The 27,706-nt window shown below is 37.7% G+C and overlaps 2 long non-coding RNA genes across 2 annotated transcripts in view; both read left to right on the top strand.

Moving 5' to 3' along the window:
* The window catches only part of LOC149917288 (uncharacterized), a 205,165-nt gene that overhangs the window by 82,279 nt on the left and 95,180 nt on the right, over positions 1–27,706 (top strand). The window lies entirely within an intron of this gene.
* On the top strand, positions 854–8,988 carry LOC149917289 (uncharacterized). Its single transcript, XR_016468046.1, has 3 exons — positions 854–954; positions 6,772–6,849; positions 8,805–8,988. It is a non-coding gene; the product is annotated as an uncharacterized LOC149917289 (long non-coding RNA).

Genomic DNA, 27,706 nt, shown 5'->3' with positions numbered 1-27,706 from the left:
TTATTTGGGACCTTTAATCTTCATTTATGTACGTATATATAAAATGGGAGCAATGCTAATTTTATAGACTGAAATAGTTACAGAAGCTTTGGAGGATGCTCAAAAATTTTAACACTGCTAAAATCCTGTTCCAGTCTTTAATGGTTTCCTAATTACCAAAGATAGAGGAAGAACCCTATCTCTTTCTTTAAGTGAGATACCAATAGATGTAGCAGAGTTGTATATTGACAGAGTCTTGGCCATAAACATGATGCAGTGAAGGAAGTTGTAGTTGGTCTTTCTCAGCAGAGTTAATACAGAGAAATGAGAAGTATCTGAGAATTGAAGGACAGCTCAGAAAGGAATAGATGGAGAGGAGCTCCTCTCTAGGCATTTGGGTTGTTTTCTGCTCTGTGGAAGTTACATATCCATTCCTTCACATAAAGTCTGACCACTAAGTTATCCACCTTTCAGGCTGCTTAACCTGTAGTATAATAGATAATATTTTTACTTTTGAATTACTTAGCATATATAAACTATTCTTTCAATTGCTCTCCAACATAATACTGCTCAGTTGCATTTTTTCTTTAACAGTAGTAGCACTGTGTGAAGCCATCTCTGCTCAGCTTTGCCTTATTAGTGTTTCAGGGCTCCAGCTAGGCCAATAAGATGATGGTTTTCTCCTTCCACTTGTGATAGAAAGCTGCAGAATCATAGGGGTTGGAATGGATCATCTCGTCCAACTCCCTTGCAGGTTGCCTAGAGAAGATTAAAAGTCACTAGAGTCTTAAAGGGGGACAGTATATTCAGCCATCATATGATGATGTTTTTTTTACACCCTTGTCCTCTCTGCTTTTTTTTGCTGGAGGAATGGAGATAACTAAGCTCAGAGCCTGCTGAGATCTTGTTCTGATGGTCATGTCCTCAGAGGAGCTGCAGCTGCATTCCGCCAGCAGCAACATCCTGTCACCTCAGGTTTTTGTTTGGTTCCTGTGTCCAAACAAAATTACAGCCACAGGTGTACTCTAGAGGAATAGAAACCAGAGCAAAAAAATGGCTTGGTAGGTGATAGAGATAATAGCTGCAATAACGTGGCCATTATAACCTCATAGCTAACATCTTGGGCAGCTTAACAGCTAGACTCAACTCCGTGTTTTAATGATGGCGACAGTACCCTGACTAGCACTGTGAGAATGTGCTGAAAAATTAAAGAAGAAAACTTCAGAAATATTTGAAACATAAATTACTAAGGGCAATTTTAGTCCTAAAAGTCCCACAAAATCTCTCTAAGATATTCAGAACCTGTAGTTAAATAATGTATTGGACAATGCTTTTCGGAAAAGCTTCTGCATCCTGAACAGCCTTGTCAGAGCTGCCAGATATGGATTTGACACTGCTCTTTGCAGTTTCTTTTTGGCTGTGTTTGCTCAGAATATGCCTAAAGATAAAGGGACATTTTTAATTGATTTTTCAGATTTTTTTTAATGTTATTTTCTGTTTGAGCTGAATCCTGTTTTGTTTTCATATGGTATCAGATATTATCTATGGCAGGAGATGTGTTTATCAGGCTCACAAAAGATGAATGGGAAGCAGGAAGGAGGCAGGGCAGCAAAGCAGTACAGCTGTGTGAATGACTGATTTTACAGGTTTGCTGGCAGCTTCAAAATAAACATAACATCATTCAACATAAACATTACTCTGGGACTGAGTGAAATACTCCTTTGTTATGCAAGGTGCCAGTATGAATACGCATGAAACACGTATCCACATTTTGGATTTCACAATCCCACAACAGCAATTCACAAACACCTGGGAAATAATTTCAAGACCAATTTCAGAAAGAGAAGTGTCAAAAACATAAAATCAAAGAGTATTTGGAATCTGAAAAGATGAGACTTAGGGGTTATCTCTAAGGCTAGAGTGATAAGGTTCCTTTGTAATCTCTGTCAGAGAACAATGAACATCCCAGGTTTACAATATGTGAAATAGATGATTGCTTTAAAGATAATAGTATCAGCGTGGATTCCTGATAGCAGTATCTCCTTGCAGCAATTGTGACCCGAGAGCAGGCATAGCCAGAATCATATCTCCTTATAAATCAAATTCTGATGTAATTCTATCAGTGTTCCTCTCTTTATTTATAACACTTGAAGAGGTAGATGTGACACAGTTTATTTCCGTACGTTACCAGCCACGCTTCTTTCTCAACAGATATATAAAAAACTAAATGTGCAAATAATAAAAACAGAATTGAACCAATATTTTTATTTGGTTTTCTAGGAGGCATGTATACATTTTTTAATAAATGACAGAATAATTATTTCAGCGGTCATGTAGACAAGTAATACATGCATCAAATCTTACATCCACCTTTGGCTGCACTGACATGTGCAACCCTACAATATTTAATGAGCGTGCCTACATCCTGCCCTCATTAGTAGAAGTGCTATTACAGAAGTTCTATTATACTATGATATTTTATCTTCCTAACTTCTATGATTTCTGAAGTTTAGAAACAAAACAAGCAATAAAGATAAAATGTTCCTTTTTGCTGTTTATGAGAGGTTGGGTCCTCAGGGCTATGTAAAAGGAAGCCTGACAGAATTCTGTTATGGAGGATTGTTTGATATAAAGCTGAAATTTCTGAGTCTGTTTGGATGAAAGAGTCATTATGATTATGTCTATATGAGGACTCAGAAAAGCTTAAAACAAATCAAACCAAATTAGCATCATATGTAGGTTTCTCACCTAGAAATAAAGTGAACTTAGTTCATGTAACTTCACTCTTTTCTTCCCTGTTCTTATTCTTGCTGTGCTGCATTCCACATCTCTGAGAAAGGCAGACCTAGATGAAGTTATTTATTTCTCATGACATTTTCTAGCACTTTGGATACTTAGCTAATGTACTACAATTTTAGCTCATGCTCTTTCAATTAGTAAGACAAATTTCTTGTATTGCTCATTTACTGGCTGTTTTCATGCTGCACTCATTATCTGTCTAGTCCAATAAGAACAGACTTTTAAATTGGGAATGGGTCAAGAGAGCATACTCAAAATGACTACTGACAAGCAGCTGACATTTTTCTGCACCGAAGGTATTCTAATCTTCATGCTAATAAGGACATTTATTCTCATAGAGTTTAATAATTGTTGATGGCTTTAGAAACAAAAAAGTAGCGCTTAAGTCATGCACAGTGTATGCTCTTACAGGATGCAGGCTTAGTGAAGTGGCACACAGTGCTTCTAAAATTGAAGATTACTGTTGTCTTTAATGGAAAAATTAATAAAATATAGGCAAAATCATACAATGATTTTAGTACAAAGTATCTTAGTATTATATTTTTATTCGTTAGGTAGAGAAGCATATTTAACAGTGAGAATAGTTATAAAGCATATGTTAACTCCTTGATTTTTAAAACCTAGATCAAGCATGTTATTTCATTTTAAATCTTTATGTGTAAAGTAGCATTTTTTAGAAGTGTCATGAAAGGAAGAATGCAAGCTGTAGTGAGATACTTGATCACATCTCAAATCTAAGTACTAGGTCATTACATCAATTTCTTCAGCATTAAATCTTGATCTAACAACTGTCATGAATACTGGTGTAGTCCCTCAGTAAGGAGATGATATAGTGAAACCTATGTACATGTAAAGATTTGGGGTTTTCATTTTTTCTTTTATGAAAGGTGAAAGGAAAATGAAACTTACAGAATATGCTTACTGAAGTGATCTCTTTGTTGTTGGATTGCGAACATGGAAAAAGAATGGGAGGAGAAAGCTTGTTTCCTTGTTTATTAAATTAATTTCAGAGCTTAAGAACTGTAGAATTATGCCTTGGAGTGATAACTTTTTGGTTTTTGCACCTTTAGTCCAAATTTGGGTAGCTATCAGTTGTCATTTTCATACATGTGTAGGTAATTAAGGCCGGGTGAAAGGATGGTTGCAGGGAGTCAGTGTTTCTCTTAGAGATGCATTCCCTTCTAGATGTCCGTTTGCATTGCCTGCATTTGAAAGTGGTGGTTCATGTTAAACCATGATTTCTGACTGTACTGGTTGACCACCAGGGCTTTTAACGGTAAGAGGATTTATAGTGGCCAAAGAAACTTCTGTTAATTATGGCTCAGTCCTTCAAGGATGTATGCTTAGCTACACAAAATAAACCCATGGAAATATGGGCTTAACTCTCCTCCTTCTGAAGTCAAGAGTTTGTTAGGTTCACAACCTAATTTTTTACATGGAGTTACTGAATTGAGGAAATGTGACATCTTAAGTGTGAAAGTTTGGGCCTGTGTTGATCAGATAGCAGATGTCAGGACAGGGAGAGGATGGCAAGGTGGGATGGTGGGAGATGTACCATAGCATCGCCGCACTGCTTTGCTGCCGTACCAGGTAGCTACACACAGAGTGTCACTGTGATTACTCAGGACAGTCTGGCCACCTGCTCCTGCAGCACACAGCCACCTGCATCCGCCTGCCCTTGGTAGCAGTCCAGCTGTTTGTACCTGGAAATGCTTTTATTCTTGAGTAGTGCCTTCCTCCTAGTGGTACGCTGCCCCTGAAAATACCTGTGTTAAGTGACTGTTGGTAAAATCCACAATCCTTAAAATTACATTATTGTTTTATTGCACTGAATTTACATCTGATGCTACAGGAAATGCTTCATTTTAGGCTTGAGCCAAAAGACTTGCGTGTTGGGGGGGATGAACATATAGGTTTTTTTAAATTTTCAACAAAAAGAAAAAAATATTGTCAAGTAGTGTGCAGCTATCCACCTATGACTTCATGCATGAATCTTTTATCTTCCATCTACATGAAGTTTAGATATAATTTGTATGGAAAAACCATGATGGATGCCCTCTGTGTATATTACACAAAATTAATTGGTATCTATCAAGATTGAGTGCTTGGCACACAACAGGGCAATTGTCTGCAATCTGGAAGTGAGAAAGGCATAAAAAGAAACAGGAAAGCATAAAAAGCACTCAGATCTGCATAAGTATGCAAATACTGCCAACAGAACAACTCAAAATCATAGCAATACTTTGGAAAACTCCTGAGCCTGTATATCAGCCTTGAGGAATCTAAACTACAGAAACAGGAATGAGTGTGAGCTTGTCAGGGATGATACAAGTGCTCGTGTGAAATTTCAACCATGTACAAATTCATAGAAAAGGCTATTTTTCTTCTTTTGGTTTGGAAAAGGCATAGCAGGTACATAATAACCATAATAAAAAGTAATAATAATAATAGATTATAGATGAGGAAAAACATAGCAATGGGTTGTCTGGCTCAGCCCTTCCTTATCCTTTACAAAAGGTGTATGTAAGGCAACTCCAAGTATTCCATATGGAGCAGGTAACACCAGGTGAAGCACTGAGAAACTTTTCCTGATGTAAAGGAAATGTGCATTTCATTGGAAAGGAAGAGGTGCAGGTACAATCTGCTGGAATCACTGCCAAATGTGTCTTTAAAGATCAACAGCAACAAGAGTATTTGGAGTCTTACTTGGAAGACAGGTAAATCTGAGAGGAAAAGTTCTCTGGTGCTGCTTTCACCTGCTGTTCAGAGACAGGAGTCCATCGGACTGTAGGGGAGGAAGCAACTGCTTTTCTAAGGGGATGGGAAAGCTGTCAGTATGCTGGGTACTTCCATGGAAGGATGAATTGTATTCACATGCAGGCCTAAACATTGCTGAAATGACCAGTGTTATCCATACCTATTCCATGAAACTCTGAAACTCAGGTTGCAGAGCAAGCTGATGGCTGCGTGTAATACATGTGGTATCGGTGTTCTTCATTTGTCCTTTTGTTAACAGATTATATATGAAAATAAATGATTAAAGGAAAAAACAAACAAACAAACAAAAACCCAGAACAACCAACCAAATAAGAAAGCCTGTGAGCTAGAAGTTCTTTGGACATTTTAAATGCTGTTTTTCCATCCCTAGGAAATCAAGAGTTTTTGGGCCATGTCTTTATGAGATGGTTGAAGTCCACTGACTTTAATGAAAGAATAGAATCCACTATTCCAATTTAAAAAAAATCTTCTATTCCAATGCTTGGAAAAATCAGTATAACTCATCTGTAATATCAGTCACCACTAAGACTGCATACCAGTGATGAATTCTGTCATTTGTTGTGATTTCGCCTAAATGAAAAAATGCCATGAGAAGGTATCAGAGCTATGAAAATCAACTTTCAAAATTGGCTTTTATTACATCCAGACACCCTGCATTATCCTTGCTCAGATCAGACAACCATGTATTATACTTACATTTGAAAATAGTACATTTAGGAATAGTTAGTAAGGAATTAGAAAAAAAAATATGTTCTGATCACAGTGGAATGGATTGAACAAAATGTTTGGCATTCTTTAATAATATCCTAAAATGTTGTAAGAAAACAGCAAAACTTCCATGAGAAATCAGTTCTCATCATGGTTGTGCAACTCACCTGCAAGATAAGTAACTGGCTCTAATTGTTTCCAGCTTTCCTGTTTACTAAAATTAGTTAGAACCAGAATTGCCTGAGATCTCCCAATGCACCTTGTTATCATAATGTCTTTCCTGAGAGCCGTGCCTGGACGACGAGGTAGTTTGATGCACAGGATAGAGGCATTAAAAATGATTTAAAAGCAACCCCTAAACACCAGGCGTTAATGTGTGCATTAGATGCAATTTTCCAATGTATATGTTTCAGTAGTAAATGCTGACATTCAGAATTTTTTTTGCCATTTTAATGTTGGTATTTTTTGTACCTTCTTAATCTTTGGACCACCTGTTCTTCATTCCAGTTCAGCTGTATGTTTAGATGAATGGCATTAGGTCATATGTCCTCAACTTGTGGAACAAAACACCTTTCCTGTAGTTTGGTAAGTAATGTGTATTTAGGGTTCTTTGCTTTAAAAGTGTGTCATTATGTGAATGAGCCTGAGGGTGCCAGCAGCATTGGCGTCAAGTTTATGAATTCTGAGCTCTTGCTGAAGGCTGTGGGAAAGGACAGTAAGCTTCTCATCTGCTCCCATGTATGTAGGAGACAGGTTTCTAGCGCCAGCAAAGGACTGCAGGAACAGATTTTAAATTAAAAGCACCAATTGGCCAGAATAGTAGTTTTAAGCAATTCTGTGAACGATTGTGAAATGCACTATTAAAAGAATTAAATTTTAGAATGTGTTAGTGCTGGTAAAAAGAAAAAAGAAAAAATGCACTTCTGTATTTTAAAACATCTTTACCCAGCAGATAAGAACTAAATAGTAAACATTAATAGAAAATCTCTAACACTTCTTTTTAATAAAAATACCATGATTATAGTTTTAAGTGAAGATGAATAAACCTCTCAAAGGTCTGTTTGCTCATTTGGTTTAAACTGAAGGCACACCATGTAAGGAATAGCTGCCAATGGACTATTTCTGCAGTCTGCAGCTGCAGCTAACCAACCACATGAGTGAGAGCAGCAGATTAATGCAGCTGGTGGAGGATAGGTTTCCCTCATCTCACCTGCCTTATGAGCACATCTTTTCACTTAACTTTGCTTTTCTTCTGGCAATCGTGTTAGTTACAGAGTCCTGTTATGAAAGTTACAAATTGCATGACCTTGCATCTTCACAATTACTGTTTTTCTCATGAAGGAGATGATGTACTTTAATTACTGCTTTCTGTGGTGATGTGCTATCTTGCTGTTGAGCTGTTTGTTATGAAACAGCACTAGAACATTTTGAAGTTCTTAAGAGGCAAAAAAAAAAATAGTAAACTGTTTATGACAACATCAATTTATGAAACGTTATTTGTGTAAGCAATAGATTAGTGATACTTCAGTGCTATTCTTGAAATCATATTTCTTCTGTTAGAGGGTAAACGCATACATACACAAAAATCAAACATTTCTGGGACTTGAAAGCTTTCCCTCTGTCATGTCTGAAAATGGAGAAGTGTATCAACTTAATTTACTGTGTAAAGTAAATACCTGCATAGAGAAGAACTTTAGGTAGACAGCCTACACATATCCTTGATTGCAGTGTAAATTCTTAGTGTGTTGTACAAAATACAGAATGTCATAAAGTATTTCTAGTTAAGAGAGGATCTAGCTTTTGGATGTTCCTTTCTATTTAAGCTCTTAAATGAAAAGGTTTTATTTTTTTAGGTGCTAGTCAGGTACTACATTGGTCTTTGCTTATCACTGAATAATTTAGCCACCTTTTAAACTTGAAATACAACCATCTTTGAAATATATGGAAGAAACAGTATTCATTTGTACATATAGTTTGGGGGGGGTGGGGAGGGAGAGGTACTAGGAACAAATTTTCCCTACAGTTTTTCTTTCCAGTGCCTCAGCTAGGATATTGGAATTTCTGCTTTGATTCAGTAACATGTGGTAGCGTGATATTATTACTAGCAAAAGCAAGTAGAATTCAGCTATTTCTCCTGGAACAAGAGGCCAGTTTCTGCCCAGCACCAGGGGTGGGCAGGCTGACTCTATGGATGTAACCACATACTGCAGCTGGCAGGGTCTCCTGACACTTCTCCCTCACCTTACAAGTATTTACATACTGTCTTCATGGAGAAGTGGACTCAGTACAGATTAGGCAAATGTACTGCTTCTTCCACACACTTTTTCCAGCAGCTATGAGTACGCATATTGTTTAGAGAAATCTAAAATATCAAATTAACAAAGTTGCCAAATCGGTTCTAGGATGATACTATAGATAACAAAAGATCGTAGGTGAATTCTGTTTGCTCCATAGTCTTCTGCTTATTCAAGTAGTATCTGTAACAACTGAAAATAGAATGATACTTTTAAACTGAGGATTTATGGCCTTTTATGTTCCAGAAGCAGCAGGAGACCAGATCTACTTACTTGGTATTAGGGATACAAAGAAACTTTTTTGTGAGACTGAATCACCTCATTTGCCTGTGTCTGAAGGATGAACCAGCCTGGAAGCAAAGCAGCTTAGGGAGAAAAAATAGCTCATTAGCAAATGCATTTGAATGTATGTTCTTGCAGCTGATTTATACTGCAGTAGCCACAGAAATCTGAAGACAAAATTCATGTGCTGACTTTGTTCTTCTTGAGATCTTTTTACTAACGCTGCCTGTGCAGTGCTTTGTACAAGTTTGTCTGCATAAGTGTAAAAGTTTAAGTTTTAATATGGATCCTCTCTCATTTTTCTTGACAGTCTCAAATTACTGAACACCTTATCAGTGTATATTCACATAACGGTATATAGTCTCATGTGCATCAGTATGTTATCAGATATCCTCTCCCTGTTCTGATGGGATGCACCCAGGTGGATTTGGGCAGGGATGGTGTCGTAGCAGCTCAGCAGTTGTGCTGAAACTGCCTGACCCCAGGGCGTAGCGGGGAAAAGGTGGCAGAAGATGGTGGAACAAACCTTTTAGTGTTCAGCCTGTCCTGTGGCCTTCGCTGGACAATTATGCTGAGCCTAACATTGTGACCCCATGCTGCAGGCTGCGGTGATTCAGGGAGAAAACTCCTCCCTCCAAACTAAGTACATGGAAGTCCTGTCTCCCTGGCTGGACTAGGAACCAGTTTGTATTCTGTTTTGATCACAGAGCTTTTCTCACATTCATGTGTTTCCCTGCTGAAAAGTGTTATCTGTCATTTGATGGTGAGGCAGGATGGCAACTAAATAGTTTAGTAGAATCATTGTATATAAAATCATTTACGTATTTTTGGAGAATTCCCTTTTTAGGTACCACTATTTCCAATGACTCTTGAAGTTTGGCCTAAAAAATAAACCAAACGCATCTCATTCAATAGAATTCCTGGACTGAATAGCACAGACCTATGAACAAGCCAGGAAGGCAGATGGGAAAGTGTGCTGTGCTGTTGGACAGTGCATTTTTTAGCAATGTAGTTTAGTGCTGTTCAGCTTTACTGACCTTTTGAAAGATTAAAATTAAAATATTATTCACTTTGGTATGAGTGGTTTCAGCTATTTCAGCTACTGTACTCAACCACATAAAGGCTTCATATCAAAGGAGCCCTAAGGGAATACAGGACTGAAGAAATCTGTAATAGTCCAAGGTCTGATTATTCTAGCCCCAGTGCGTAATGCTGTATGTGGGTAGTGGAGTGAGAGCATTATTTGCTTTGTCCAAGCTCAAGTGGCATATTTTCATTGTGTTTTGTTTGTAACATTGTTTTCAAATCTCATACTGGGAAACACAATCCGGGGATCAAACCTGTGGAAGAGTAATGTTGTTTTCACCTGAGATTTCAGGCTCTTTTCTATAGGATCAGTTCAGCTCATGTACAATGGAAGTGAAATGCATTTTCCTGCCATGTAACGTGCCGATGGCAGCACACGCGGCCCCAGGGCTGCAGCTCTGCAGTTCCTGCAGTCGCTGTCCCTCAGCTGGGTACAAATAAATGTTCAAATAAATGTCAAGTGAAGCCAACATTTCATTAAACAAGACTGAAACACGCAGGTAATGTCTTAGCTGACATTCTACAAAAAGTTGCTAGAGAAAAGTGCAATCCTCTCCTTCCCCAGCCCTAGAAGAGTATTGCCACTGTCATGTGATGTCTTCCTTCTGCCAGTGCATTCAGATGGCCCAGATGAGCAACAGGATGAGGATGAAAAATAATGCAGCAACAATAAACTCAGTGCCTCAGTCCAATTTATCATGCTGCTGTACAAACACTTTTGTCAGAAATGCTGGGCTATGAAGGATAAAATTTGAGTTGCTAGAAAGCAGCACACCGACAAATTCAGAATCCACACAAGCCATTAATCATATGACAAATCAGACAAAGGAAAATATGCTAAACTACCCCAGTATTTGTAATCCTTAATATCTGATTTGTTCCTTTAATGCATTTTTCTTTAAACTCAAAGTTCATTAGTGTTCTACCCAGCAAAGTGGAGACATCCTTTGACGAGGAGCAACAGGAATGTAATGTTATGTTTAGCTGTTGCAAGAAAGATATTTTTGGGGGTAAAGCCATGATACGGATAGAGCTATGGGGCATAAAATAAAAACATAGTTGTAATAAAGGAGAAATCAATCTGATAACTTTCTCTGACAGTAATACTGTTGGATACTTCAGTAGATACGAGAAATACAAGGGTAATTGCTTTCCTAAGAAATATTTCTTTCTGCTTATTATACTTGTATTTAGGTTACTATACCTTGAGATACAATGTGTTAAATCCTTTTGAAAATTTTACTTCAAGAAATTTTTTAAGGCACTTGAAGTCCTTTTTATTGTTATAAACATCTGCTCTCTTTTCAAAAATTGTGCTGATTTTTGGCCTCGAGGACACTCATTCCATAAGATCTTATAGGCTTATTATGCTTTGAGTGGAAAAAGAATTTACTTTTACAGATTTTTAAAATTACTGCCTTCCAGTTTCACAGAACAGATGACAAGAGAAGTAGGGAGAAGTTCCCATTATAACTACTGTATTGCTTAATGTTCCATATAAATTATCGTGTCATAGTTCTTCGCTGATGTATTTAAAGGGATTACTTTCTTCTGAAGTTGAGATTTCTTCAGAAAATATATCAAAGAAATGAAAAACTTTGGGGAGGAAAAGGAAGTCATTATTTCTTGTAAATGAGCATTAAAGCATTGTCACTGATGTTGCCATTTCATGACTGGCTTTGCAGACTATTGCACGTCCCATCTTTTTGTCTCTGAAGTTACACCCAAAAATTTGTACCCACATTGGTTGATAAATATGGATATTTCCATCATCACCTATGTCATGCTGACAAGTGAAAAAGCCTTTTTGTTTTCAGAATGCAGGACCACTCTAAGGAGACTGTGTTCTCTTACTGATCGTTGTCCAAGTGTTCAGATCTTGATGTTGACTTCATGGCCATCTTGAGCTTAGGCATGGTTTTAGGAATGGCTTAGCTTGTGTGTTTCAGGATTGAGTTTAATATAAACTAAAAACTGCTGCTTTCTGTCTGAAAAACAAACACCCTCAGAAAGTATCAAAAATGATTCTTAAGAAAAGTGGCTTTCTCACTCAAATGGATTTTATGTCCCTGTAATTTGGGATGCATCATGGCTGGTTGTGCTTCATAGCATCTGATGGACTGGGCTCTGACCAGATACCATGGACGTGTCTCAGCAAACTGGGCATTTTGGAATGCTTGTTGAGAGCCAGCCATGTGCCACAGTGGACATATGACCCGGAAAAGAAAGTTTCCTGTTTGTAAATGTGGGTATAATTTGTAAGCATGAAGAAGATGACTGTGAGAAATGTTACATGTATTTCCCCATTCAACAAACTATATGCAAAGGAATGATTTTAACATCAGGGTTGAGGAGGGAGAAGCAAAGGGAAAATAATATTGTGGAGTGTTGATTGTTTTCCATTTAGCTTTTGGAGATGCATTTATTTCAGTGCACAATAGTGAGTACTGTTTGCTTGTCATCTGTGAGAAAACCGAGCAGTGCAGAAAGGGCAGGCAAATGGCTGCAAGCAGGATTGCATGGGACCTTGTAGGGCTCCACAGTAGGAACAGTGATGATTTTGTTTCTTTCTAGTTCCCTATCCTGCTACGCATGACATCAGATAATTCAGCCTATAAATATGCTTTTTTTTTTTTTCTTTAACTTCTACATAGAGCCTAGAGGCAGCTCCCCAGCAGGTTTTTAACTGTAATAGAGTTCTGTACCTGTTTTCAGGTGAGCACCCAGATTCTTGTGGTGTTTCTGTGTTTTTTGTTTTAAAGGAGCAGTGTATCAAAAGGGGACAACGGGTGGTGAAAAGAAAATGCGGCCAGAGCACTTAAAGAAAGCTGTAAGCTTTCACAGGACTTCACTGTTACTCTGCAGCCGGCTGCCCTCTCCATTCTCAAAAACCTGAGGTCTTATAAGGTCCTCTAGCCTGAGTTTAGTCATTAGTTGAATTCCTTGTCAGAAAGGAAAGGTCATATTTAAACATTTCTTCCCAAGCTTTGCTGCCAAAAGAAGAGTGCATTTCTAAAACCACTGTAGGTGTTTCTCAGTGATCACCTCAGGCTTGGGCCAAAGCATAGACAGGAAGGGAGTTCTATGAGCATGGGAGCTATCACGTATGTCTAACACCTGGACTCACTGTAATTATTTTATTTCAAGAGATTTGCACTGTTTTACATCAGCTGAGAATCTATTTGTTCCTAAATGTTTGTGTTCTAACAGTAAATAGAGGAAAGCTGCACGAGACACTTTTTTATAATTTCAGGGGCAGTAATACTAATTGGGCACTTGAAATACTCATTATTGCGTTTTGTCTGAATGGTATAGTTGCTCTCTAACAGTTTGTTTTCAAACCAAAACACCAGATTTGTTCTCACAACCAGGACGTGAAGACAAACTATCAAGTCACCCTGCTGCATATAGTTGTGAAAACATAAATTAACCCCAGGCACAGTTATTTTACTGCATTTCATGACCCTTTTTTTTAAACATTAATGAATGTTTAAAGTCTTTTCCCCATGTGGCTAACACTCTGTTAGTTCAATGCTAGATAAGACGCCACAGTTTTACTTTATCACTAGAAAAAACATTGAGACAAAAAAACAGCCCATTCTCAGGAGATGACAGCCTTCTACATTTATGCCAGGAAGATTACGATTAGCCTGTTTGTGATGGCTAAATATAGATTTTGGGCAGCCTTTTCAAGAGGAAAGTTACATGATGAAATGCTTGCTCAACAACACTATAAATATGCAAGAAATTATATTTTGAATAGGTGAAAAGATGATGATTTCAGGAGTTCACATGCACTGAGCAGTTGTTATTGTACGATTAAGCCACTTACAGGCTACTGTTGCAGCATTTACTTGTTTACTTTGAAGGAAAAAGGGTTTGGCACTTTTGTATCACAGTATTGAAGAAATGGAAATGCAGACAAAGACGACTTTGTATTTCTTCGTATGTTTCCCTCAAAATTATACCTGTCATTCTTTGCAATTTAAATATTACCTTGCAAGCAATGGAGGGTAGAATTTATTTTCTGTTTAACCTATGGACACCAATATATATTTTTACAAACATTTAGAACAACAAATAGAAATAAGCATTAGGATGTCAGTGTAGGACATCCTAATGCTTATTTCTACTCAACTACAACATGTGTTTCTTCTTGGATATGTCAAAATAGCAGTGATACCAGGCTACTACTGCAGTTCAATTGCATATTTTCTCTTATATACAGTATCTGAGGTACCATGCAACATCGTGTACAGGAAAACTATATAACAGTTGACAAATAATAATAGCAATAAAATAATTTGTACTAGAGAAATGCTTATGGGGAAACAAACTATCTGAACCTACTGGCCTGCCTTCTCTTGTAAGGAAGGAAAGATGAAGTTCAGCTGCAAGTAAAGTATTTTGCCTTACTGATTCTGTATTGCCCTGGGTGCTGGGATCCATGGTATTTGAGTTTTGTCAGTTCTGAATAACCAGCAACAAAGGTCAACAGAAAGGAACTGCTGAGTTTTAGATGGGCTAATGAGGGAAGTGGGTTTTGCTGCAGAGAAGTTTTCCATCTTTTTCTAAAAACGTTTTTGAACCCAGGCTGTAAACAAGCAACTTGCTGTTCTCTGCTCTGTTTTGTAGAACTTTTGAACCGTGATACATACTTAGTTATTGTCATAAGATTGTACCAGGTCTTGTGCTTTTTCTTATCTAATACTAAACTGAAGGCACTCCTGTTTCAAAGACAATGCTTTGTGACTTTGGTGCACAGACTCTTGACTATTTGGGCCCATGTATCTTTCAGTGGTAAATTAAATGAATTTTCCTGTGCTAATTTCTCGAGGCTGCTGTACAAGCATGTTAGATAGACTACAGAATAACTTAGGCAAATTTTAAGTGATGTGTGCCAAAGGGTTTGTCTTGCTTCTCTGGCAAATAAAAGAAGAGATTAGCTACTTTTTCATAGACATTTCAATACCTTAATTGCAGTGGAGCAAGCAAATGTGTGAGATACTCAGGTTATGGCACATCTGCCAGTCAGGCTATGCCTGCACCGTGGGTGCCCTGCTGGAGATCCGATAGCAGTGAGCCCACAGACATGCACAGCATGATAGGTAAGACCTTCTCTTTTGAGCAGGGCATGGGGACAGGATATTCTCTACAACAATCTGATTGAGAGAAGCTACACTAGACGTGAAGCCATTTCAGAAAGCAGTGTTGGGCAGATCCATTTTGGGAAGTTGGTGTGCCTTAGTGGTATGTATGTGCTCTGTCTGCTTTCAGAGAGCTGTATGAAAACTAGGTTCGGGTGCTTACAGATCATTCCCTTAATACTAGAACTACTTTTTGTTACTCCCTGGTATAAATCCTTCAGTACCCTGTGAACTTTACTGCAAAGCTAATTGGGTTAATTGTAGAGTTAGCTGAATCATGTTGTCAAGACTAAGAGCAATGGAGGTAAGAAATGTGCTTTCTTACAATGTGAGTTCAGGAGCAGGACTCCAAATGAGTTATGTTATCACATCTTCCCCTTTGCAGCAAACAGCATGTTCTCCAGGGATGCTGAATGCAAGATAAGCTTTATCTGTATACTGTAGATGTGAATCCAGGTGGAAAATAAAAACTATAGAATAAGCTGGAAATTGATTCTGTTGTTGCTATCAAAGTGTTTTCCTTTTGTTTTCCTTTTTACATTTTGCTTTGTTCCCTCTTAACTCTTTCAATCTCATCTTTGTTTACTTTTTATCCCAACCTCCCCTCTTCAGGCTCCATGGGAATCAGTGGATTTGTAGTTTTGTTGGAAGGGCCCTTAAAATTGTAAAGTTAGTTACTTGGGGAAGAGCTTCCATGGCAGCCTTTGCGTGAGTTCATGCTGTTATCAGGAGAGTAATTTGTGTTCATGGAGATGTACTGTGCATTGATATAGGTAGCAATACTTTAACTCTGTAAGGATGCACCTTAATATAGGAATCAATGGACTCAGCAGGTGAATCCTCAAACCCTCTTGCTATTGCTATCTATTAGTAGCAGAGCCCACTGCAGTTTTTTAATTTTTCATAAATCTTTATTTATTACTACCTTTAAAAAAGTTTCGTGTTAAAAGCTACTTTGTGATAAAAAGGAACTTCTGAACAACACTAAATGGGGCACACCTGTCTATGCACGTGTCAGTAGAATCACAGAATCATTAAAGTTGGAAAGGAACGTTTAAGGCCAGTAGTCCAACTCATCCATAGACACGCATTCCACAACCATGTACAGGTTGTACAGAGGTACCTGGGGGAGTGGACAAGGAGGGATTTTGTTTGTAGTCCTGAGTGTGGACTTGCTTCCATCCACTCCTTTCCTTGTTGCCTTCTGCCTGGCAATGTGAGAATGGAAGTTGCCCTTGATCTTGTGCTTTCACTTGTGACTGATCCCATCTCAACAAAGGCAGAGTATGGTTCCTCTGCTCCTTCTCTTTTTTGGATCCGACTATAACTTCATTAAGATTTGGCTTTTTACTTCTGAATCATTTTGTCTTGTATTGCTCATACAGTGAATGAACTAGAACATCACCATACAAGCTGTCACAGCTATGTGAATAACTTTCACTAACTTGTAGGAGTTAACCACAGCATAAGAGTGAATGTTTGAACTTGTTTCCCACGCCCAAGAAATACTGAAATCTATATATGCCAAGGATGTGGCAATGGGCAAAAAAAAAATCTGATTTATGATTTGGTTGTCAGACCTAATATGATATGGCTTGTTTTTATAATTCATAGCTGCCGTAACAGTGGGCACAAAACCTAAAGCACAGGGCTGTCAGCCAATTAGCTGTGAATTAGTAGATCTTTATGGAAGTGCCAGGGACAAAGATAAAAATGCTAAAATGTTTTATGTACGAATATGATATATTTATACATGCATCACTTCATATGATCCACACTTGTAATGTGCATTATAGCCTCTACTTTCTGATTAATATTGAACACTGATTAACCAGTAACATAACTTGATTTCTTCTGCTTGTTTTCTGTTATCTGGTGAAGCTCATCAATCCTAAACTCCTGAACCATGCTATATTACAGTTGTTGGTCTGGAGCTCTTATTGTCTATTAAATGATGTGAATCATAAATATTTTGCCATGAAATTCAATGTGTTAAATTCATGAACACGGATTATAACACAGTGGGATTACTCAATATCCTGTGTCTCTTCATAAGTATAGGTATGAGTATTAACTAAAAATAAATGGGTAGGGTCATCTGAAGTGCCCTTTCACAGGTATTCACAGGCACCTTTCACCATTAGATCTCAGTGAAGATGGCACACTTACAAGCATTTAATGCCCTAGTTTACGATCTTAAAGTGATGCAAGCTGTTATATTTGACACTGAGATTTCATAAGGTGGCTAAAGTAATTAGCACCCAAATTCCTTTGGCTCAAAAAGGGAATTGTAATTAAGACCTTTTTGACTATTTCATTGTTACAAAAAAAAAAAAAAAAAAAAAAAAAAAGCAATCATAAAATAACTTTATAACTCATTAGTAAAAAGTTAGTGTTATGCCATGTAGAAGCAGATAACAAAATGCAGAGAGTGCAGGAGCCATCTGCCTCTTGAAAAGTTTGAACTAAACCTGACTCCCTGGTGTCCATGCTGATAGTTGAGCCTGCTGCTGTTTGAAGGCATTCCCCCATGAACTGGTGACAGGATTAAGCAAATCTTCAACAACAGCAGGCATGGGAAAAAGAAATCCCCTCCCTGCCCACCAAGCATAGCAATAAGAATGCAGGGCTAACTATATTTCAAATTTCTGTTATCCATGTAGCACTTGCTGGTGTTGCTTGAACTGCTTTCTTTTTATTGCTAAAGCAAACGAGAAAATAAAATAATCTTGTACATCTCTAAAATCTAATTTTTGCAAATGTCATTAGCTGTAGATTTCCCCCGTTACTTCTTTCTATTGTAGCCACAGGGAAGAAGAAATTTTTTCATCCTTTGGGTCTTACCACTAGGGATGTTCAGTGAGTAGGATCCATTCTCTCTCAAGAAATGTCATGGTCAGGAATTATGTTTGCATGCAACAGACAATAAAGAAAATAAAAGCACTGATAGGTCATTACTACAGATCCTCGTTTTCTTTCTCAGCATGCTCCACAGGAAATGATGGAGATAATGAAACATGTTTTAAAATAATAATTCACCATGATGACAAGAAAACCCTCAAGCTTCATTTAACATCTGACTTTATTGGCCCACTAACTTCACCATTTACTACAACACAGTGAAAATTTTGGAAGATAGCCAAAGGAGGAAAGTCACAGTTGTATTCCTAAAATAACTGAAACACAAGCTGAGTGATTTGATATTCCCTAGCCAGTGAAATGAAACAGAAGAAAACTGATTATTAGAGGACCACTGCTGCTAAGCCCCAAAGTCTTCCACGGAGCCTAATTGGAGATACCAAGCCTGACTTTGAGAAAAATAGTAGCACTTAAAAGAATGACATTTTTGGAGAGAAATCATCAGTATGACCTCACTGTGTTATCTCTGGTTAATTCATTGCCTTGCCTGAACTCCTTGCTGTGTTTCTATTCCCTGTGTGCTTTGGTGACAGGTGCACAAAAGAGACACCTGTCACCTGATGCCAACTGTGCCCCTTCTCCATGCTTCGGGAGAGCCTCACGGTGGAGAAATGGTGAGGAGGTTGTTCATTCTGGTGTGGGGGCAAAGACAGTAGCCCCATGGACAGCCTATGCTGTGTCAGGAAGCCAGCCTAACGTGCACAAAGTACACATTCCAGTTTTTCACAAGAGATAAAGAACACACAAGATGAAGAAGCCTGTTAAATGCTGGCTACAATTAAGGAATAATACAGTTGATAGTTTGGTACAGACATTTGCGTTTACTGCTTTTTATCTGCAAAGGGATTATTTTTGCAGATTTTTTAATGGGAGAAGAGGCAGTTACTCATTTTCAAAATTTGAAAACATCAAATGGCAACCCCTGATGCTTTTACTCATGTCTTTTTATCTGCCAGTGCTCCTTTTTGGATCTAGCCAGATCCAAACAGTTCTGGCAGAACAGTTTCTATTACTATTGTCTCAGTAGCAGTTTAGTGCCCTTTCATTCTCCCTGATCACCCCCCAGCAGCTGGATCAACCACAGACCCCTCTGGATTTAGGGGCAGGGGAGGATGCTCCTATGCTTTGTGCTACGCAGTGACAAGTTTCAGTGTGTTGGAGAGATGGAGAAAGGGAACAAGGGGTCACTGGCCTGAGCAGTGCTGTAGTAAGTGTGTTTTGATATGTTTCTTAGAGATAACTTGTGCATTGGATGCATGGTGTGTGACCTATTGATTGTGCAGCAGCAGCAAGAACTTCATGCGCATCATCAGGAAAAACTGGGTGAACTCAGCCTGAGGAAGAGGGTTGTACAGGGAAGAAATTGATATTTTTCAAGAATTTATTTCTTATTTAAGAAGTTACAGATTGTTTCAATATATTTGTCTATTCTAATATCTGGATAAACAAACATTTTATTGACTGAGTTGATGGATTTGAGAGTAAGATTTCATATTTTGCTTTCCATCCCTGAGAATCCTAGTAAACAGGGATTATGTACCAGAGGGAGGTGGGATTCCATCCCATGAAAGCTGCTGTAAGTAGGAATTATGAAAGTGAATTATACAGGATATAATATGGGGGGAATAGAACAAAGTAGTAATAGTCACTATGGAAGGCTTTAATTATCTTTAGACAGCAAAAACTGTTGTTGTTAGAGTTTATGGCTCAAGCTGAGCAAAATCCCTTTTGCGTCATTTGTCCAAAGTGGTAGGAGTAAGAAAAACAGAGCACAGAATAGCCTCTAAAAAAGGCATTTTCTTTCCTTGTTCTTGCCAGTGAATGTAAAAATGACTAATGATAAGACTAAAGAAAATATCTTGAATTTCCTTCCATAAAAATGAATGGAATATGTTCACGTGTACATTCCCAAATCATGTATTTAAACTTTACTGCTTTATCATCAATATTACATTCTCTGTACTACATTGAAAGAAAAACATATGTTTTATGCTGAAATGAAAGTAAAACTCCAAATCATCCTCTTCCACATTAGTGACCCATGCATATTTGTATCCGCAAGGTGATAGATTAAGTTCTGCTAAATGTTAACAATTTTTTTCAGTGAAGATTAAACCAGTTCCAGAACTTATTAAACTTTTTAATGTACTTCTCTAGACCATAAATTACTTCTTCACATGAAGACGTGACTACAAAATTCATACAGACATTCTAATGCTCCCAAGGCAAATGCAACAACAGCAATGCCATAAAATATATTCATTACTTATGTTTGGTTTGGTTATTGCTAGGAAATAGAAATGTAATGTTTACTAACTTTCCTGCAAGTGCAAATATAATTGTAGGTGAAGACCTGATTTCCCTTTTTAAAAAAAAAAATAAAATATTCTTAGCAATAAAAAGAAATGTATTTAGAAAATATTCTTGAACTTGTCCATGGACAATAGAAAGTTCCTCTATAGACACAGTTGTTTGAGTTGGAAATGTTGAACATTTTGCAGCTAGATGTTGGAAAATACCATTTTATGCTCATAATTCCTTTGTCAAACTTCTTATGTTGTGTGTTTTGGACTGTATCCTCTCAAAACTTAACCAGGGAGAAAAAGATATAGCTCAGGTGTCTTCAGTTTGCAAGAATGCAGCACTCTGTGTCCCCCTGCAGTGTGGAAGGAGGAAGAATTGTTCTGGTTCATGTGAATAACGCCCATGTTTGCTCTACATGTCAGTACAGAAAGTTAGGGGTGGGTGGATTGAGAAATAAGAAGAAATGGGATTTGTTTTTCTGTCATATTATCCTTTGAAAATAAGTGTAAGAAAAGGAAAAACTTACTGGAAATCAAAACTTAAACTGTGATTTCCCAAATCTGAAAAGATTCGAGGAGAAAGGTCTCTAAGAAGGGAATTACTTTTTTTTTTTTTTTCTTTTCCTGTCTCTTTAGCCTCTCATCTCAGCTTTTATACTCTTTTTCATGTTGCCTTGATTAGAGCTGACTAAAGATAACTGAGATGAAGTAAAACTTGGACGGAAGAAACCAAAATGCTTGTTTCTGTGTCAACATCAAATCCATAAAAAAATTTCATCTTTAGAGAATGTATTTTAAAATTTGACAGTTCTCCTTTTTATGAATCAATATAATATTTTGCTAGGATTTCTTTCAAAATGTTTTAATTAGATGCCTACTTTTAAAGATAGCTTTATGTCTTTTTCAAGATCTGTGAAAATATTTTGACAGATACCTATAAACTACAGAATGTTTGGTTTTAAAGTTGGATCTCCACCTTACTCCGAACAGCTTAATGCTATTTTCAACACTGATTCAGGTTCTAAGTTTACAGAGAGGTACGTGCAATTCCATGCTGAGATTCTAAAAGTTTCTATTTTTTCAGAAAATCTCTAGTTCTAAAAGCAGGTAGCACTCTTCTGACTTCCCTATTCCCATGTAGGCAGTATATGAATCAGACCCCTTTTCTCATCCTATATTGGAGCAGAGAGTAGGTTCATGCAGGCAGTTTTTATATGCAAGAGCTGAGGTGACGTAGCTGAGGATTTGGGAGAAGAGCCTATGAAAAACACATATGGTGGCTCTGGCAACAGTCTTTGTAATCCTTTTCAGAAATCCTTGAAGTACTGATTTCATCACACTCTACCTTGTTGTAGTACAGTTTAGCACTTTGACCTTTTCATAGGCAATTTCTACTCTAAGGCATTGCTGTAGCTGTAGATCTCTCTAAAGGTAATATCTCCTGTTTATTTCCATGGAAACTACAACAGATAAAAAGGGAACAACGACACTGTTGGATAGAGCAAATTCTCAGCTCCAAAAACACTATTTTTCAATACAGTCACCACCATTAGCTATGCATTTTTACCAGCAATAAAGAAGAACCTACATGCCCTGCTTGTAAAATTCTGTGTGACTGTCCAGAACATGGCAATCTGGGAGAATTAGCCTGATTTTTATCAGGTTGACAAATCTGGCAGTCAGTCCCCACCATAGCATTAAACTGCGATTGTCACAGATAGTCTGTCCAAGGGAAACATCTTGTTGCACAGCTCTGTGCAAAGTGCCAGTGGCAGGTTTTAATCCCTTCCCCTGGCTTTCAGCCCATTATCCTCTCAGAGTCCCATGCAACCGCTGAACACCAGAGGTGGACAAGTGAGTCTAAATCCAGCCCAACCCAGAAAGCACCAACGCTTGCTCACAGCAAGCAGAGCTGTCCTGGACTCTGAGGTCATTCACTGGCATGACCACGCAGCTGTCCTGGCCTCGTCCCTGGCAAGGATGCAGCCTCCTCATTTTGGTGGTCACTCTGGTTTCAGAGCAAAAGGAAGTCCAACACAGACATTTCCCTGATGAATCTGCAGACACTTTAAATAAACTGAGGAGTAAATTTCCTTTCACCTGGATTTTTCTTCTATTAAACACCTAGGAGTGTACTTATCTCACCAAACCTCTGATCCTTTAAAATTAAATTACCCTCCCCTGGTGAACCAGATCAAAAAAGGACCTTGTAAAGCAGAATAATCTTAGCTTGTCCTGGTTTTCCTGATTAAGCACTATTAAGATGAATGCCCTCCCCCATGTGAATTACTTCCTTGAGGTCCTCCCTGTTCTGCTGCCCTTGAGTTATCTTTAAAAGCTGCAAAGTGACTTGTTAGCATTTCTGTGCATTTCAGAGCTTGGAAAGAATTGTTTCAAATATAAATACAACCCTGTAACAGAATTCATCAAAACTTTTTCCCCATAAGCTTACGTAAAAATGATAATGGGAGGCTAACAGCCAAAAGAAAATGTAACAAAAGCAAGGGAAAGAAAAACAAAACAAAACAGAGAAAGATATACAATTTAGGAGTTTTCAGAAGCGATATGCTATCTTTTGTGCAACCCTATATAGAGAGTTAGAATGCAGGCATTTCACACAATCTCAGTTAAACACGGGAGCATTTTCACCTTCAGGGTACTATAGCCAGTGATAGCTAATTGCCATTAAGATTATGTTAAACCTTCTGGATAGTGAGCTCTGTCCTCACCTCCAGCTCTCCAGTTTTATCAGTGAGGACACTCAGTCAGCCTGAGATAAGAGGCAGCTAAGTGCTCACAACCAGCTCCCTAACCAGCACTGTAGTTACACAGGCCAGGATAAATTTAGAAGTCCTGTTTTACCATCTAATCAAATGCTATGTCTTAATCTACCCCAAACAGCTGCCTAGCTTGGGATCCGAGCTGTGTGCCAGCCTGCTTCTTTGTGGAAACCTTACGCAGAAGGCTCCCTCCTGTTCTTTTGCTGTTTATACTGAGCTGTCTGCTGCAGTATTAAGACCTATGTGGAAACCTATATGCAAAGCACTGTTTGCACTCCTGCCATCGTTTGGCATGAGCCCTTTCCCCAGGCAGCAGCCGCTGCTGAGACACCTCCATTCAGGTTCTCAGGGCAGGCTGCTCTGCTTACACAAGTCAGCTGTTTCACACAAAGCTTTTAAAGATCCAATCAACCCCCAGGTAAATCATTAAGAAAGGATTAGATCAGCTGAGAATCAGTGACCTGTTTTAGAGACCTCATCATTACCACTCAGAAGTAGTGTGTCTGTGAATTGAAATGAAAGTTCACCAGTGGAGGACCTCAATAATTCTATTATTTATTTATTGAATCTAACCAGACTCGCTTTAGTCTTTATTTTTCTAAGTTATTAATATAGGACAGAACTTCTGACTTGGAATTGTTCTTTGATTGCTGTACATTGTTCCCATTATTAGGAAAAGTCCAGAATTGAACTACCGTTTCTATTTTGCATTCTTCTACGGGACAGTTAAACTGAAGAAGTCTAATTTCAGGCACATTCTATGTCTGAGAAAACATCCTCAATTCAAATTGCAGAAAAATCCAGAAAATCTTAAAGCTGTCTTTAATGGATAAGTTGTGCAAAGTCCTGTTGCCAACTTTCAGGGAAAAAACAAAGGAGATGACTCAGAAATTTTTGTATAAGACATTCCTGAAAGTTAGTAGCAGCATTGGATGCCATCCCATGAGTAGGAGGACCTGTGGATTTAGCTGAATGGTTTTATGAACAATACTAAATACAAGATTTATCATAAAAGATCAGCTTGATATTTTTCACTGTAAGCAGAACTTATGGAATAAGTATTAGATTTTTTATTATTGCAGATTTTAGAGCAGCATTTATTTAGATAAGGATAAAATTAAAACATGATATAATCCAGTGAGTACTTTAAACAAGCCTCTGCCTTTTGATACAGGATGATGCATTATATCAGGCTACATTTTTAGTGACCAGTTAAAGTAATACACTTGTGGGAAACTATGATATTTAAAATAGCACAAAATTATTTCTAAAAGTGCAGAGAGATGTCTTGGATTTGTGGGATCACATTTGATTCTGAAAGTTTAGCAGGAACCTGATAGATTAAATTCAGTTTAGTTTTATTTGATGTAGTGCTTAGGGTACCTCTCTGATGCACCTCTATGGGCTTAGCTACACTTAAGGGAGAAAGAAGTTGAAGACAAAAGAACAGTAAATCTGCAACAGTTCCTCATAAGTCTCCATTCTGTTTCAGTATGTATCATGATTTTCTTCCTAAGATTATGAATAAAAGAAAATATTAAATTACTAACGTATGTCAGATGTTAGAAGAACAGATTTTTCAATGCTGAGAACAAGAAAAATAGATAAAACTTTAATTACAACATCTATAAAGACCCTGATGATAGTATTCCGATATTAATTCAGTTGGAATATTTTCAGTAAAATCACTGCAAAATGTAAAATTTAAGTCTCAGATTCCAAAAGACATTAAAAAAGTAATTATTATTCTGAGTTGTGTAAGTAGTTAAAAAAAAACATTAGTCCTAATCTTTTGACCTCCACGTCATACACCACAGCATTATTTTGTTTTCCTCCCTATATGTAAAGCATAACACACAATGTTACTTAATGCTTCTGAACTAAAATGCTTGCTAGTGAGGTTTGAATGAAAAACTTCATTGTCATCCGAAGTAACTGAGAACTCTCCACTAAATTAAGGTTTATCTTGGCCTTTTCTCTGATTGGCAAATTTTCTTCTAATAATATTGTTAACAGATTGAGAGTGTAAACTATGAAGATCATCTTTGCAAGTTCATCCCAAAGTTGTCTGTAGCAACTAAACGTTATTGCCAGCTCAACGGGGAAATAATGAGGATCTGTATCAGACTGGTTTGCCATACTTTTCATGGCATATTTTATTTTCTTTTGCATGTTTTTGCAAGGATGGATGAAGAGCAAGGTAAGTCACAGAACTCATATGTGGTAGTTTCCTATTTCGTGTTTATCAAAATTGTAATGTATACAAAACTAGCATGCAATATCTGAAGCCTCTTGACCTTCAGTCATACATGAATACATGATGCCTACTAAATACATCCTGCAAAGGAATTGGCATTGACAACTTCAGCAGGTGGGATCTATGACAGGATATTACATGTGAAATCACTGCATGGAGATTACCTAGAAGAACATGACATGCATAACACACACACACACACACAAAGGAGGCATAGAGTAGAGCTTGCACAGCTCCAAGCCCAGTAGTTCACAAACTAAAGTTAAGAAAACCCAGAGTTATAATGATAAATATTAAAACATTAATGGAACTTTTGAAAGAAAATTGAATTTTCCTCTATGTTTTCAGCTATAACTATTGGATGTTCTGAGAAAATGGTAGAGGAGAGTAATTTCTAGAAAATAAATATTTCTTCCCTTTTTGTCAGTAGCTGTTGTTGACCACTGAGCTGACTGGCGACTCTTCTCCAAACAGTGGGGCTCTTGTGCTGCTCAGTTCCAAACACAGCATATAGTTAGGCAACATGCTGCTGAATAGGAAGAGCTGCTAAAGGACTCGCAAGGAACAAATATCTCCCTCTTTATTAGGCTGAGGTGTTTTCAAAACAGAGGTGTCATTCGCAACATTGTCTAGGATATTCTGGGGATAAAGCTAATAAATATATGTAACATACATAGTAACATGGCACGGTATGAATATTGAAGGATATTTTCTTACACTGCTTTTCAGAGAAAGCTCTAACACAGTAACTTGTGGCTTAAACCCAGCTGTAATCATTTGGAAAGATTTTTAAGGAATAGTTTTCCAAATGAACTGTGACTCTAAATCCAAGTTACATTAAGGCGCTCTCTTTTAAGCTGAGTCTTAATTCTACAAGCTCTAATTACTTGCACAAACCTCAGCCTGTGCCTTTAAAAGAACTTGAGGATATCCCACTTGAGGATTTCCCAGGGAAAATGATTGCTAAACTAAACAAATAGGAAAGTTTAAACTTCTGGTGAAGTGCCAAAGGTAGGGCAGCAAGTGGCCTCAGGGTCAGGATAAACCCCTGGCTCACAGCATAGAGCCAGGTGCACCTGAAGTGTATTTCACACCTGGGGACTGAGGGTGGGCCCCATGCTCACCTCTGTATGTGTCAGTTTTAGGCTAGAATATCAATCCCTCTTATACACACAGAAGCACAAATGATTTCCGAGAGTGTTCTCCCCCCCAATTATTCTTATATATTGTAGTCATATCTATAGATATTTGACTCGACGAAATAGTGTGGAAACTTCTGCCAGAAACATCTCTGCAGGAGGAAAAAAAAATGGATTAAAATGATAGCAGCAGTGAAGGGAAGACTAGAAGACTAGGCTGGACTAAATGTAACACTGTTAACATACTGTTAACATACAAACACACGAATACCCTTCAGGAGAATTTAAAATCCTGATGATTTTATTAAAATAACTTTATTCAAATCAAGTTGATAGCTGCTGGTAGTTAATATTGTGATTTCATCACTGTTTCAGTCAGTATTTGCAACAGTTTTCTCCAACAAGCATCCTATTGTCAAGGCAGACAGAAATCACTGGGGAGGGCAAGCTCTGTCTTCCAGAATTGAGTTTTGGTGCCCAATGAGAAGCCTCCTCTTCCTGGAATTTGTTTCATTCCACATCCCATTTTCTGTGTGTGCGTTCTGTCCCATCACATGCTCTGTGCAGAAAGCAGTAACAAACTCTGCCATTATCCAGTGCCTTCATTCCTCTTCTGGTTATTTTTTCCCAAAACATTACCAATCAGGTTGTTCTTTTAACCTGCCATCCTTCTCTCCCTTCTAATTCCAGTTTGTTTATTGCAAAGTCTTGGCTGATTATTTCTAATAAAATACTCTGGTAAATTTTAAATGTACAGTTAGTTAGATGCACATCTCACCCAAAATACGCTGTCTGCTAGATGATAACATGCCTTGGGATTATGTGTATGCACTCAACTTAGAGTGTTTGATTGTTTCCCTTTCAGTGCAAAAGAGTTTGACCAGGAATATCAAATATATATTTTTGCTTCTGTTCAGTTTTATCTTCATCATCAAACATTTATACTAAGAATTTTAGCATAGAAAATTTTAGTTTGCTTATCGGAGGGAAAAAGGCATTTCTTCTTTTCATTATTAGATGTAATGCAGATAAAATAACAGATATTTTCTTGTTCTGAAAAGCAATAATCTTCATGGTGATGGGAAAGATAATTCAGGAACATATTCTTTTTTTCCAAATAATGAAGTTTTGTAGAAATGAAAGTGAAATGGTCCCTGTTTAAATAGAGAAGGGATCCTGAAGAGATCTTAACTGCCAAATTGTCAGCTTAGAGTTATTGTAATACAATATACATT

The sequence above is a fragment of the Phasianus colchicus genome, chromosome 7 (genome assembly GCF_987193195.1).
Source record: "Phasianus colchicus chromosome 7, bPhaCol1.hap1.1, whole genome shotgun sequence".
NCBI lineage: Eukaryota > Metazoa > Chordata > Aves > Galliformes > Phasianidae > Phasianus > Phasianus colchicus.
The sequence above is the reverse complement of the archived record's forward strand: the minus strand, read 5'-3'. Positions and strand labels throughout refer to the sequence as shown.